The following is a 13943-nucleotide window of genomic DNA, read 5'->3' as shown; positions in this document are numbered from 1 at the left end:
AGTTGAATTTGACTGTAGTCGATAATTACGTAAATGGAGATCCAGGTCGGACCCCAATCGCGATCCACGGGGTTGGGTTGTGACAGAAAGTGGTATCAGAGCAGTTGTCCCCGGAGTGTCTACAGACCGTGTCTAGTAGAGTCTTGGTTATCGATGTGGTGTGCACCACATGTATAGACAAGAGGCAACAGGACATATAGGATGTTACCTTTTTTTCATATTTACGATCGTGTGATAGAGCCGAGTCCATAGGGAATGAAATTCTTCATACTAACTTGTGATTTCAGCAGATGGCCAACATCAATAGAAGAAGGTTACGGACGATATTGGAAGTCACAAAGCACGCAGGTAAGAAAAGGCATGAATAATAGGTGTCAGGTAAGGTATTGAATTATGGTTGACATGTAAAGTTGAAAATTGAAAGGAAAAGTAGACGGAAAGTCTAAACAGGTGCAGTTCGAGTTGGACAAACGAGGTAAGTCCATCAGTTTATACTATTGTTGATATTGGGCGCCCTGTGAGGCTACGATATGACGTGATATGATATGTATATATGTATCTTTATGCGTATTGCCCCTGTAAGGCATTGTTGGCATTTTCTGTGTGCAGGTGTTGAGATAGTAAGAAATACAAAGGAAACTCTTCCTAAATTTTCCTTGAAATAAAAGGAAAATGATTTAGGAAATACTGGTAGTTTTGGACAGAACGATATATTAAGGATAAGACTAACTAAAAATGGTAAGTAACCCATAGTAAGAATCGTGAAAAAGGTTAAGAAGTGTTATACTATGGGGTAGAATGCGAACAGGATATAATGTGAATATAATGAGGATAGTTATGAAAATGAGTAAAGCCTTGTAAGGGTAACTTGGACAGTACAGCTTGGCCTACTGGATCGGCTACTGGGTCATCGTCTTCTTTGATAGATATGCGCCCCATGGGGGAGGGTGCGATCATACCAGCACTAACGTACCGGATCCCATCAGAACTCTAAAGTTAAGCGTGCTTGGGCAAGAGTAATATTGGGATGGGTGACCCCCGTAGGAAGCCCTGTGTGGCTGTAATATGAGATGATATGCATGTATATATACACGTTGGCCATGCATGGCTTTGTTGATATAAAGAAGTATTGTGGATACGTAACTCCACCGTGAAAGATGATAAGACCCCTGAGATAGGGGATGTAGCTTTGCAAAACAACTAGCACATTGTGAATTCATTAAATGGACAAGTGATACCCACTGGGATAAGGCTAGGACTATGACAAAGCTTGGGACACCGAGCGTCGGAAGGTAAGTACTGCCTATTTGAGAATTGGAAACGACTATAAGCCCTAGCTAGTTGTTGATTAAAATAAATGGAAAGTGGCTTTGAATAAATTGCTACGTGACTCAAGTACCAATAATTAGACTGGATTAGCACCTCATGATTGTGTTAAGTTGTCTTACCTAGGTAACCAAAGGTATGGAAGATATATAGGAAGGCCTAGATATGGTGCAGTATATCGAATGTGTTGGAAAAGAATCATACGTATTGGAAAATTGGAAATAAGGGCGTCAGGTAGAACATAACAGATAGTGACATAGGTACATCCTAAGGGGGGGAAGTGACTTCAAGTGAGATCCCATACTGGCACGAGTTAATAAGATCTAAAGGTCAGCAATAAACAGATAGAACACATGATACTAGAGACAGTGCGGAGAATTAATAGTAAGGACTTGAATAGTATGACATCAAAGAATAGGTGTATACAAAGGGGATGAATACAATAGGAGAATTACGATGAGAACTTAAACATACTGTAAGGAATAGCCAGTCTATACTCGACTGAAGGTAAGATGTTGGTAACAAAGTTATTGACTACTAATATTGTGGTGTACCAACTGCAAAATAAGGAAAGGATGAGAGATCTCTCCTATACTGGAATATGAGGAAACTCAAGGGCAGGAAGGAAGTAAGAAACGATATAGGTTTACATACAGACTAGTATGGTGATGCTAAAGCATCTTTCGGGCTATTTTAAGTTCCTACACATGTTTGTGTAAATGGTGCAATATGATGTGTGGTAAAGAAACTGGAAAGAAGTAATAGAAAATAAATATCACTTGTTCCCTATGCCTACAAGTAATCCTAACCTTTGGAACTCTGATATTGATTGCTCGATGAAAGTATATGTTATGACAATGGGATAGAGGACCTCTCCATATAATCGGTATAAGGTCCGGAGAAAGGTTTTGGTTTACATTCGTGGACGAATGTTCTAAAGGAGGGAAGGATGTTATACCCTGTACCTTTATGCTTCAGAATGTCTACTTAAGCTTCTTGAAAGATGTCCTGTGACCCAGATTATCTATAACATGATTAAATAACTCTAAGGAAGGCAGGACGTGATGCCCCTTGAGAGTGAAGGTTGGAAATAGGTCTATAAGGATTTGAAAGGAATTGGAGGCCGAGAAATGAGTCGTAGGACTCGACTTACTTACGTAAGCTACCAACTTGGACGACTTACATAACTAAGCCACTGGAGTACATGTTGAGCTTACATAGCAAGGATTACATGGGCTCCTAAAGTAAGACGAGATTATGAACCCACGAGAGAGGCGGAAGGAGGCGTAGCACCTACTCGGAAGCAAGCAAGTGATGCACCTACTTTGACTAAGTAGGTGATGCACCTACTTGAGGTGGGTCCCACACCACCACATGGCAGCCTTAGAGGCTAGGTATGGATTTGTGGCCCAATAAGGGCTTGACATATGTCACCCTTAGGGGCTGACACATGGCACTTCCTAAGGAACCATATATATGTATGCTAATGACTCTTAAGTCATTATTTATCCAAAATCATCCCAAAACATTAAGAGAAAAACGTGGAGAAGAAGAAGGGAAGGAGGCAGCCATGGTTTAGAAGAATTAAAGGTAAGTTCTTCACTTCTCCTCCGTCAATTAGTTATCTACGGTGTTCCTCAACTACGTAGAGGTGTATATGTTTATATTACGATGCCTAAGGAACCATATTTTCAGTTCTACACTTGGAAAACTAAGAGAGGCTTAAAGACAACGCTAGGGAACAGACCCATTGTTGAATTAAACTGCTGTTAGTAAAATGAGTATAACTCCTTGTGTAAGGCTTATTTTTGAGTAATTCAAGATGTTTTGGAAATATATTTTATAGGTATACAAATTTCATTTAGACTCTACAACCCAGTGTTGCTTTTCGCTGCTCGTAAAATGGTGGTGAAGCATGGGGGAGCTGCTGCCCAGATGTTGTTTTGGAAATCCTACACGGACAGCTGTGTGTATTATGGACATATCTTTTCGTACAAAATTACTGTAGGGGTGATTCAAAATTTTATGTGACCTAGATACACATGTCTATAACTTTCATTCAGGACACAAACCCTGTTTCCCTCAATTACCCCTCCGAAACTAAGTGACAATATAAGACAGTGGGCTGTCCAGATTTTAAGTTTTAGATAGTTTTGGCGAGTTTGACAAGTTTAACGTAAGGTAAGGCCTTTACTTTTAAATTGGAGTTTATGGTGTTGTTATAAAGGGTATTATACGTTGTGTAAGTGGCTGTAAATGTTAAAATATGAAAAATATGTTTGACGCCCGAAATAAACTAAATTGGAGTCACTAGAAGTGAATTGTCGTCGAAATAAAGTGTCATTCTTGTAAGCTGTTGCTGCATGGGTGTAATGTATTATTTCAGGGCGTAAATGAATTATAAAAGGGGTGTGTATGCTGCTGGTTTCAGCCACACGACCCCTCATTGCGTATAATGAAAGGCGTTACAAAATAAAGGCTAGACGCCCAATTGTGCTACCGTATCTTTGAATAAGTCGTTTGGAGTTTATGTTGTATATTGTTGGTGTGAATTGCTGAAGGTTGTTGTTGTTGGTTGGATGTAGTTCTTAGGGACCTAATTATAAATTTGGATAGGGAACATTATAGGGGAGGTGCTGCCCAATTTTCGTCGACGCCTTAGCGAATAACAGAACTAGTCGGGAAAACGACTAAGGCAATAGATTCCATTAATACTAAGATGTAACCTAGGGTGCTGGAAAGTAAAAGGGGTTGATATTCATACTAATTTCATGATTGGATAGGTTCAAAGGACGGCGAGGCAAGCAGGATAAGGAATAATTCAGACAAGGTATGTAAAGCTTCCTCTTGGCATGTTTTCAGCATAAGTATGTAAAGCTATTCCTTCTTTTGGCATGTTTTGGTATAAATATATAGAGCCTATTTGTTCTTTCTTTTGGGCATGTGTGAGATCTAAGTGACAAGTGATATTTGTATGAAGCTTGGGGTAACTCTATTCATGAGCTCTGAACATGATTTATGATTCATAATTCGTGTTCACCATTGAATGTTAAGACTCTTAAAGTAGTTAAGCTTTCATTCCTCAAGTATTCTATATACTGAGAAGTAGTGTATGTAAAGTTATTCCTCCTCTCCTTTGGCACGACTTAGATGTAAGTATTATGTATATGAAGTTTGAAGTTATTCCACTCTTAAAACTCTGAGGGTGAGTTAAGACTCTTGTTCACTTCCTATTGATTAGAACTCTTGTAACAAGTTGAGTCATTACTTTTCAAGTCTTCCATGTGATAGGAAGTGGTGCATGTAAAGCTTGTCTTTTCCTGCTTCGAGAAAGACTAGACTAAAGGTTCTATAGGACATGGATTTGGATATAGCCCCATTCATAGATTTTGTATGTAACTCATGACTTGTACCCACTTTTGAATGATAAGGACCTTGAAGTAGTTAAACTACGACCCTTAAGCCTCCTATAGGTTGAATAGTGTTGGGATGTGTAAGCTTGTATATCTAGGGGCTCTTAAACATGCTTTAGGATGATATATGTGGGATGTTTGATATTTTACAGAGTTTTACGTACACGTATATGCATTATGATATATATGGAATGGGCCGAAAGTACCTCAGCACATTTTGCGATGTAAGGATCGGGTCTTACGTTCTATGACAGATTATGCATTATATGGATCGGGCCATCGTACCTCGGTAATATTATGCATTATATGGATTGGACTGTCGTACCTTGGCATTATTATGCATTATATGGATCGGTCCATCGTACCTCGGCATTGTTATATGATATACGGATCGGGCCGTCGTTCCTCGGCATTATTATATGATATATAGATTGGGCCATCGTTCCTCGGCATGTACTTTGTATATATAGGGATCGGGCTGTACATCCCATAGCGTTAATGGCATATATATACCTAGCAGGATAGATGATGTGTTTGTAACACCGAGTCCCCGCGCGGGCCCGATACGGTATGTGATAATGGTATACATGACTTTATTTTGTGAGGTGCAGGCACATTACCCTATTAAATGTTATACTTGGTTTCCTACATCCCTAGTTTAGTTGTTATCTTAGTTATGTTGTGCTTATATACTCAGTACATATATCGTACTAACCCTCCTTTCTTTGGGGGGCTGCGTTTCATGGCCGCAGGTACAGATGTTCATTTCGGAGATCCGCCAGCTTAGGATTTCCGCTTAGCTATATTGGAAGTGCTTCACTATCTCAGAGCCTAGATTTTGAGTACTGCTCTTGCGATGTATATATTCATTTATGCAGGGGTATGGTGGGGGCCCTATCCCGCCATATGTTGTCGTTCCTTTTCTTAGAGGTCTGTAGACATATGTGTATGGGTTTTTTTAGGAGTTTATTTTGGTTATGCCTATGCGATATGTTGTAAAAGCTATTATGTTGTGGCAGCCTTCTCGACTGGCTTTCCCCTTTCATGACATAATGCAAATGAAAGAGGCCACACGTGTATGAATATTTTATCACCCACTGGGTTCATGTGTTTGGTTCCTATATCTAGGAGGCTATATGAACATGAAAAAGTTTAACCCATTGAGGTTTTTGTGAGCAGTATCACGTTATACATAGTCCAATTTGACTATAGTCAACAGTTACATAAACGAGGGTCTAGGTCGGACCCCAGTCGCGGCCCACGGGGTTAGGTCGTGACAACTGGTATGTTAAAATAAATTTGGAAAAGTCTTGTGACTCTAAGAAGATGATTTAGGAAAGAATGATAGAGCTGGATAGAACGATATATTAAGGCACCGACTGAATTAATACACAGGGATAAACTATGATGAGTTATGGTTAAGAGAAGTAACAGTATGATTAAGACAGGATTACAAGAGAAAAGAATTGTGACGGATATGAAGTGTTAATAAGACAGCTTGTGAGACATTAAGGATAAGACTAACTAAGAAGGGTAAGTAGTCCATAGTACAAATCGTGAAGAAGGTTAAGCAGTGTTATATTATGGGATTGAATGCGAATAGGATACCATGTGAATATAACAAAGATCGTTATGAGAATAAGTAAAGCATAGTAAAGAAGTAACTAAAAAGTATGACATAGTCCAAGTGATTAAAATATAAAGATAGGTGTGAAACAGAAAAGCGAGCCATGGAACAAATAAGGAAGACTTATCAAGTCTTGTAAGGAAAGTTTCGAATAGAGGTTATATGATGACGAAAAAGATAGCTAGTGCAAGGAAATAGAGTAATATGGAATTCCTTGCGCACAACCAAAAAAAATGGACATGAGCTGGAGGAATAATAAGGAAGTTCTAACAGAGGCACCCAAGATAGACATAAGTAACTGAATACGAGGACGGAATGAAAGGAGAATGTATAGTTATAAAGCTAAAGGGGTAGTATAATAACATGGTTTTAAGGTAGACCTATTATTGAGGTATAAAGAACAATTGTGTATACGTGACTCATGTACCAATAATTAAACAGAATCAGCACCTCACGATTATGTTAAGATATCGTACATGGGCAACGAAAGGTATGGACAAGTAAAGAAAGACATAGATATGGTGCAGTATACCAAATGTGTTTGAAAAATATCATACGCGGTTGAAAATTTGAAATAAGGGCTTAAGGTAGAACACAAACAGATAGTGACATGGGTACACCCTAAAGGGGGGAAGTGGCTTCAAGTGAGATCTCATACTGGCACAAGTTAACAAGATCTAAAAGCTAGTAATGAGTGGATAGAAACCATAATACCGAAGATAGTGTTGAGAATTATCAGTAAGGACCTTGAATAGTATGACATCAAAGGATGGGTGCATACAAAGGGGATGAATACGACAAGAGAATCACAATGAGAACTTAAAGATATTATAAGGGATAGCCAAGCTACACTTGACTAAAGGTTAGGATGTTGGTAACAGAGTTACTGGCTACTGCATTGTGATATACAAGTACCAAAGGACAAACGATAAGAAATCTTTCCTATAAGAGGTATGTAAAGCCTGTCTCTCTTTTCTTTTGGGCATGTCTTAGATTTAAGTGACAAATGGTATGTGTATGAAGCCTGGGGTAATTCCATTCATGAGATCTGACCATGATTCATGATTCATAATTCGTGTTCACTTCTGAATGTTAAGACTCTTAAAGTAGTTAAGCTTCCATTCCTCAAGTCTTCTATATACTGAAAAGTAATATATGTAAAGTTATTCTTCCTCTCTTTTGGCGTGACTTAGATGTAAGTATTATGTATACAAAGTTGGAAGTTATTCCACTCTTAAAACTCTGAGTGTGAGTTAAGGCTCTTGTTCACTCTTACTGATTAGAACTCCTATAACAAGTTGAGTCATTACTTTTCAAATCTCCCATGTGATAGAAAATGATACATGCAAAGCTTGTCTTTTCCTACTTCTAGAAAAATTGGTATAGGTACTATAGAAAATGGATTTGGAGATAGCTCCATTTATAGATTCTGGATGTAACTCATGACTTGTAACCACTTCTAAATGATAAGGGCCTTGAAGTAGTTGAACTACTACCCTCGAGTCCCTATATGATGAATATTAATTGAATGTATGAGCTCTGTGCCTAAGAACTTTATAATGACAAGTGTCTGTTATTTCGTAAGCCATTTGGTATTATTTTAATAAAAGTCTATGACTTCTGAGACTCCGTCGATATGGCCCCTAATGGCATTTAGAGGATACTTGAGATGATGATCATTTTGATCCTCAAATAATAGTTCATGACGATCGTTATACCGAGTCTCAGATGATGAGCTAATTGTGTATGGTTCCTCACTACTCTACTCAAGCATGCTTTTAATACATTATTCATCGCGTACCCTGAAGGGCTAGGCATGATAAATTCACCGCATTCCATGAAGGGCCGGGCATGATAAATTTACCGCATCCCATGAAGGGCCGGGCATGATAAATTCACCGCATCCGATGAAGGGTCGGGCATGATATATGATGAACTGATTATTCACCGCATCCCATGAAGGACCGGGCATGATATATGATGAAATTCTTATTCACCGCATCCCATGAAGGGCAGGGCATGATACACGATAAAATAACAATGTCATCGAGTCCCTCACTGAAGGATCGGATACAGTATACAGGCATGCATACGAAAACATAGCAATACATTTGTAACCTCGAGTCCTCTAGCGGGCCGAGTATAGTATGTGAGGAAGATATACATGCCCTAATTTCACACGGTGCAGGTATAGTGATTCGTTAACTATTATATTTGTCTCCTACATCCCTATTACAACTGAAATCTCATTTATGCTATTTTATGCTTTATATACTCAATACATGTATCGTACTGACCTCCTTTTCTTTAGGGGGCTGCGTTTCATGCCTGCAGGAGTAGATATACATTTCAAGGATCCGCTAGCTTAGGATTTACGCTCAGCTATGTCAGAAGTGCTCCACTTTTCCAAAAGCCTAGCTTTTGGTGCTGATCTTCTAATGTATATATATGTTGGTTTATTTAGGGGTGCAGAGGGGATCCTGTCCCACCATATGATACAGTTAATACTCTTATAAGTCTATAGAAATATGTATGTGGGTTATTTGTATGTTTGTTTCAGTTGCGCTTATACGACGTATTGTAAATGTTTTTATGTTATGGCATCCCTTTCGGCTCGTGTGCCCTTTTATGATATGGTACGAATGAAAGAGGCTACACGTATATGAAAAAAAGGGTTTTGACCCATTGGGTGACTTAGATTCCATGGAGTACCGTCAGACTTTCATGTAGTTCCGTCTAAAGCCCAATGCTCTACCAACTGAGCTATGGGTGGAGTATCACATTACGCATAGTTCAATTTGGCTATATTTGATAGTTAGGTATACAGGGGTCCAGGTCGGACCCCAATCGCGGCCTACGGGGTTGGGTCATGACAGTTTTATTCTCGCAGGTACAGATACACACTTTGGGGATCTGCTAGCATAGAAGTCCCACTCAGCAGTTTAGAGGCGCTCTATTATGCTGGATCCTAGATTTTGGTAATAACCCTTGATATATATATTTATTTGTTCACAAGTACGGCGGGGGCCTTGTTCCACCTTATGTTACTATTCGTACTCTTACAGGTCTGTGGACATGTATGTGGGTTGTATATGTACATGTGTACAGTTGTGCCTATATGTCTTATATTTTGGTTCATTCCATTTATCGTGGAAGCGTTGTCAACTCGCGCGTGTGTTCATTATGGAATGACCCTACATGTTACGATAACCTCATTGGCTTATACGTTGTGTTGCCTTATGATGTCCGTTGGTACGTTATAACTCAAACAGGAGGCAGGTTTACTTATAATTAGCAGGGGTACACGTTAGTGTCCAGTTCAGATACCCATCACAGCCTGCGGGGTTGGGTCGTGACATCACCAATCTAAAGAAATACGCAATGGGAGTAACTATACTAGCAAGAATAACCAATACTCGCTCGAAGGTGCTAAACATATTGGATCTATAAAGTGTCAACTACTAACCAAAGAGAGGCTAACAACCCTACACTAAGGCAGAATCTAGGAATTTCCAACCAAAATAGTTACACCCCACAGTTTTAAACTTGGAATTTCTCTTAAGTTCCTTAGACATTATCATGAGAGCTGGATAAGCTACTGTTACACACCACATCTTTGAAATCGGAAGGTTCCTTAAGTTACTTAGAAGCTAGTATGTGAGCCACTTAAGTTACGACCCTATTGGAAAAACTCTAAGAAGGGAGAATGTGACACCTCATGGTAGGGAAGGTTGGAAATAGAGTCAAGAGAAGCCGAAAGGAGTTGGAGGCCAAGTAACGAGTCGTAGGACTCGACTTATCTACGTAAGCTACTAATTTAGAAGTCTTACATACATGAGTTACTTGATTACATACCAAGCTTACGTAGCAAGGGTTTCATAGGCTCTTAAAGTGAGACGAGATTACGAACGAGATTACGAACCCACGAAGAAGGAAAAAAAATTGTGCAGGGCAGCCAATGGGAGGGTGACATGTGGCAGCACCTAAGCAAGCAGGTGACCCACCTGCTTGGGGGAGGTGGTCCCCACTACCACGTTGTACCCTCTCCTTGCTTGCATAGATACGGTGGCCCAATAGGGGCTGGACACGTGTCCCCCTTAGGGGCTGACATGTGTCGCCTCCTAGAACCACCAATATACATGTATATCATGTAATATGTTCAGTTTGTATTCACAAACTGCAGCAGCAACAAAGGAACTAAAAACCCTAAGCTAGAGAGAAAAAGAGGGCGGCAAAGGGAAACAAATTAGGTAAGTCCCGATTTCGTTCCGTAAATTAATTATCTAGCATATACCATGATGATATTGAGGTATTAGAAATATAAAATCATGGTTTGGTGAAGCAAAAATCGGACAGCAAGAAGCCACGGCGTTCAAGTCGCGCTAGAAAAAGTTCCAAGGAACAATTTTGGCCAATTTCGGGTAAGGTGAGGCTTCTCCTTTAAATTTTGACTTTATGGTGTTATTATAGGGTGTATTACACACCTTTTGGGATGCTGGAAGTTGGGGAAAAGTCGTAAAAAGTTCGACGTTCGGAATAAACTAAATTGAAGTCGCTATAGTGGAATTGTTGTCGAAATAAAGTGTTGTTCTTGTGAGGTGCTACTGCAGGGGTGTGGATTGTGGTTGCAGGGTCTAAATATGTTATAAATGAGGTGGGGGAGCTACTGGTTACATCCACATGACCCTCCACTTCGTACGGTTAAAGGTTTGGCAAAAATGGAAACTAGAAACCCTACTTTTTGAATAAGTCGTTTGGAGTTTATGTTGTATATGGTTGGTGTGAATTGCTGCAGGTTGTTGTTGTTGGTTGGCTGTAGGTATTAGGGACCTAATTGGAAATTTGGATAGGGCACATTACAGGGGAGGTGCTGCCCAATTTTCGTTAACGCCTTAACAAACTAAAGAACTAGTCGAGGAAACGACTAAGGAAATTGATTCCATTAATACTAAGGTGTAACCTAAGATGCTGGAAAGCTAAGAGTAGTTGATATTCGTATTACTTTTATATTGAATAGGTTCAGAGGACGACGAGACGAGCAGGATAAAGAGTAACTCCCAAGAGGTATGAAAGCTTTCTCTTGACATGTTTTGGCATAAGTAAGTAAAGCTCATTCTCTTTCTTCTGTTGGCATGTCCTAGTTGTAAGCTGAATGTGATACGAGCTCCGGGTTAATTCCATTCTTAAGTATCTCTTATTTACTACTGGATGTTGAACTCTACGGTAGTTAAACTATTTCCCTGGAAACTCTTATATGTTTAAAAGGTATGAATGTACAAACTCATAGTCATAAAACTATTCGAAGACAAATACTCTGGAATTATTAAGTGAATAGTCTTACTTTGGTATATGTCTAAGAACCTCGAGATGTAATCAATGTAGCCCCTAATGGCATTTAGAGGGCAGCCAGAATGACTATACTGTTACTCAAATTCTTGAACAATAACTTATTCCTCTTATAGAGCTGAGTCTCAGATAATGATTTAAACTGTGTTTTGTTTCTCACTACTCTACTCGTGTATACTGTAACACTTCTTCTCCGAGTCCCGGGCCGGTTGTCAGATTCGTGCAATTCACTGCATTGTTCACCGAGTCCCTCGCTAGAGGGCCTGGGGCCTGATACTCATACTATGATGATGTGTTGTAATAAGGTGACGATGGCCTGGGGCCTGATACTGATACTATATATATGATTCACTGGATCCCTGACGGGGCCAGTTATACTAAAGATTTTAGCATGCATGTTTTTGTGATTCACAGAGTACGGGTACATGTTTCTAATTTTATAATTGTTTCCCCTGCTTCTCTATTTTGGATATACCTCCAGTTGTACTATGTTACGTTTTACATACTCAGTACATATGTCGTACTGACCCCCTTTTCGGGGGGCTGTGTTTATGCCCGCAGGTATAGATACAAGTTTTGGGAGTCCGTCAGCTTAGGATTCCATGTAGCTCAGTGGGAAGAGGCTTCATTGTATCAAGGCCTAGTTTCTGATATTGTCCGCTAATGTATAATATTGTGTTATCTATTCGGGGGTACGACGGGGGTCCTGTCTCGCCATATGTTGTCATTTGTATTTTTAGAGGTCTGCAGACATGTATATGTGGGTTGTGTATGTCAGTTTGATTCAGCTGGGTCTACATGATATATGATATATGTTATTATGTTATGGCAGCCTTGTCGGCTTGCGTGCCCTGTTATGTTGTGATACAAACAAAAAAGGGCTACAAGTTTATGAAAATGTTGTCGCTCAATGGGGCTCTGTTATATAATATTGTTTAATTTACAGTTCAATTTGACCACAGTTGATAGCCCCAGTCACGGCCTACGGGGTTGGGTCATGACAGAAGTGGTATCAGAGCAGTTCATCCTTGGATTGTCTGCAGACCGTGTCTAGTAGAGTCTTGATTATTGATGTGTTGTGCGCCACATCTATAAACAGGAAGGTACAGGACATTTAGGATGTTTCCTTTCCTTCATATCTGAGATCGTGCTTTAGATCCAAGTCATAGAAAAATTCCTTATACTAACCTTGGATCTTAACAGAAGGACGACACCAACAAAAGGAAGTAATTGACGACATGGAAAGTTACGAAGCATGTAGGTAAGTAAAGTAAAGCCACGAAAGATATCCGTCGGGTAAGGTATTGAAGTAGAAGTACTATTGAAATGCAAAGTTGAAACTTGAAAAGAAAGTAGACAGAAAGTGCAATAGATGCAGTTTGAAGTTGGACATATGAGGTAAGTCCAGTATTTTTATATTATTGTTGACGTTGAAAGCCCTGTGTGGCTGCGATATGAGATGACATTGAAAACCCTATGCGGCTGTGATATGATATGTGTATATATATATGTTGGCCCTGTAAGGCATTGTTGGTATTTTCTGCGTGCAGGTTTTGGGGTAAGTAAGAAATGTAGAGGAAACTCTGCCAAAATTTTCCCAGTACAAGAAAAAGGGAGTAAAACATAGCTTATAACATGTCTTGGAAATTGATACCGAGTACCCATATTATGCCAAATTAAAGCTGTAAGAGGTACTCTTCAGGTCATCGATAAGGGATATCCTCTTTACTTGGGAAAAGTTATTTCGGAGAAACAAAAGTCGTCTAAGAAGTACAGTTCAAACCACAATATCTCCAACCATAATTGTGTTATAGGCAAAAAAAAGAAAAGAGAAGCTTAGGTTGAAGGGTAAGATGTCCAGTAATTGAGCTTCACTTATTTTTGAAAATACCAAACCCCGACTCCTATTGTAAATTTGATGAGTTGTTCATAACTCGAGGATAAACTCGGAAGGATACCAGTTAGGTCAAGTATTAATAGAAGTACTGTGATGTTTAAGAGATTCTAGTTTCTTCCAACAATGGTTGGATAATGATTTACGATAACAGTTTATAGTTCTCCATCGACTAATTGGGGAAAGAGCTCCGAACAGAAGCACCTTAAAGAGATGTCAGGAACTGAATATGGGTATGAACTACAAGGGGGATATATAAGTATGAATTGAACAGTGTAATACAATTATAGAGGGATAAAGTAGGAAAACTAGCAAGGCGCACCTGGTATACATTGAT

General features: G+C 39.4%; 1 pseudogene; it reads left to right on the top strand.

Moving 5' to 3' along the window:
• Positions 1 to 945: 945 nt before the first annotated feature.
• LOC129904932 (5S ribosomal RNA) lies at positions 946 to 1064 on the top strand (annotated as a pseudogene).
• Positions 1065 to 13943: the final 12879 nt, after the last annotated feature.

This window comes from Solanum dulcamara, chromosome 1 (genome assembly GCF_947179165.1).
Source record: "Solanum dulcamara chromosome 1, daSolDulc1.2, whole genome shotgun sequence".
Classification (NCBI taxonomy): Eukaryota; Viridiplantae; Streptophyta; class Magnoliopsida; order Solanales; family Solanaceae; genus Solanum; species Solanum dulcamara.
The sequence above is the reverse complement of the archived record's forward strand: the minus strand, read 5'-3'. Positions and strand labels throughout refer to the sequence as shown.